The sequence below is a fragment of the Poecilia formosa genome, unplaced genomic scaffold (assembly GCF_000485575.1).
Source record: "Poecilia formosa unplaced genomic scaffold, Poecilia_formosa-5.1.2 Scaffold142, whole genome shotgun sequence".
NCBI classification, from domain to species: Eukaryota; Metazoa; Chordata; class Actinopteri; order Cyprinodontiformes; family Poeciliidae; genus Poecilia; species Poecilia formosa.
The window spans coordinates 1667971-1670201 of record NW_006800081.1 but is presented as its reverse complement, the minus strand read 5'-3'; the positions used below and the strand labels follow the sequence as shown (position 1 = coordinate 1670201).

General features: G+C 32.6%; 1 protein-coding gene across 1 annotated transcript in view; it reads left to right on the top strand.

Moving 5' to 3' along the window:
- The first annotated feature begins 832 nt into the window (after positions 1-832).
- LOC103145509 (GTPase IMAP family member 8-like) overlaps positions 833-2231 on the top strand; it is an 11525-nt gene continuing 10126 nt past the window's right edge. The window contains exon 1 of the mRNA XM_016676789.1: positions 833-1047. The gene's annotated coding sequence lies outside the window, so the exon portion shown is untranslated. The remainder of the gene's footprint in view (positions 1048-2231) is intronic.

Below are 2231 nucleotides of genomic sequence, written 5' to 3'. Positions count from 1 at the left end.
GGCAGGGGCTCAAATTTGCTATGATTTATTGTGATTAATGGTGGGAACCCTGCCAGCATACCTAGATGGGCCCCATATGAGGGAAAGGAGGAGAGTCAATATGAGTCCCATAAGGGTTTGTCCATGGGTTCCTGAGATTAGATTTAAAGCTACAATTATTTAATCTGTTGGTATTGAGAGTGAGTTTTTCTAATTTAAGATTTTTTTTTCAGGTTTTCATTTTTAAGCATTAATTTCCTGATTGAAAATCACTCCTTATAAATGTAATCAAACATAGTATAAGTATGTAAAAAACAAATCTGACATCAGGAATCAAGCTCTTAAAAACTGAAATTAAAGTTTCTAATTGTTTGAGTGTTTGGTCAAAGGGAACTGAGTTACATTCACTGTAAATTATAAACTAATACAGGTGCAGTAAACATCCTGAACATTACTGGCTAAACTGCATTAACAGGCAAAATCCCTTTTAAGTAACTTTCGAATATTAAAGCATTTGACATGTGAAGACCAAAAATTAAAAAAATTAAAATCATTATGTTTTGCTTCACCATTTAATTAGATAGTGCAAATTATTCTAAGTAAATGTTAATTTTACTTTTTTTTTTATTTGACCCAGTGGGTTTATTCTGTTAATTGATAAAAACCTATTTGTTTATTGATTTCTTAAGTTTCAGTTTTATTGTAAAATATTTATTTTTATTTATTGTAATGTAGGTGTTTTTATTTAATTTCTCTGTATTTTATTTTTGTTGTCAACTGGTGTTGACATTACACACATTACACACATTGTCACATTACAAAGTACAAAGTAATGTGACAATGTGTGTAATGTCAACTGCTGTTGACATTACACACATTACACACAATGTCACATTACAAAATAATGTGATTCTAGTCTCCCAGCAGATGGCGATCTCTGACCATGTTTGACTTTATCAACCATTCATCAAGGACATCATCATCAAACTCTGCTCTCAAACAAACAGCAGAAACGTCGACAGAGTGAATCTAACGAAATGGCTGCTTCAGCTGATATTTACAACTCAGGTCTGTGACATTTTCATAAAACTTTCCATAAATGTCTATCTTGGAGTATTTTTTTTCAGACTTTCGTTTTAGTGGCTGAAAATGTTGATTTCCAACACTTTATGCAAGAGATAGAAGTTGGACAAAATATCTCCCTCTGCTTTTATAGTTGTTTGTGTTTTAGGTTTATTTTAAATGTAATTGTGTGTGTTAATGTTATTGATATTTACTTTATTAGAAAAGTGTTTCAATAGGAATATACAGTTGACTTAGAAAGTACATTCTGTGCTGGTACTAACGTAGGTTCCCAGATAGCACAAAATGAGTGAATCAACATTGATTCAACCATCATATGAATGTGGACCTGCATGCATATTTGGGTTGATTTTATATTTAATGAAAGCTAGGGATTTATATACATTTTTAGCTCTGATAGGTCTACATCATAACATACCACTAAAGGTTTCTTCACTGGTGTTAAACACTATTCTATTGGCAGATGATGGGTGTCATGTTTATGTCTCATTCAAAAGTATCTTACAACATCATATTACCAAAACTATGTACAAAAGGTTAAAAATGAAACATGGGATTGATATAACATTTTATTTAAGAAAAGAGGGACAGATCTTTAAACTTATTTGACTCCTTTTTGACTGTCAGAACAACAGTCTGTTGTCCATGGATGAACACCACCATGAGGTTAAGCTTTTGTTTTTTAGTATTTCTATATTCACTTGATTTTACTGTGTATATATAGTTTTTCATATTGGTTTTGCTTTTTTATACTGCTGTAACAATGTAAATTTCCCCATTGCGGGATTAATAAAGGAATATCTTATCTTATCTTATCTTTGTACTGTATGAACCAGGGAAACGGTACAAGTTGTGGTAACCTCAGTTTGACTCTGGTTGGCGTCACTTTGATTCCTTGTGATGTTTTCCTCTCATTCTGGCGCATAATGAAGCCACTTCTTGACAATTTTGCTGCAGTCCTCAAGAGTCAGCTTTTGGTCAAACTACAGAGCAGCAGCTGAGAAACACAAAAATAAAAGTGAGGAAGGTGCAGGTTAGAAAGATGATAAACATTTGAAAAGTTCTGAAAGACACTGAAATATTAAACAGTGTACTGGTTACAGGTCTGAGAACAAATACAAACCATACAGTTCCCCCTGTGCACTCACTGTTAAATTAATAAGGACACA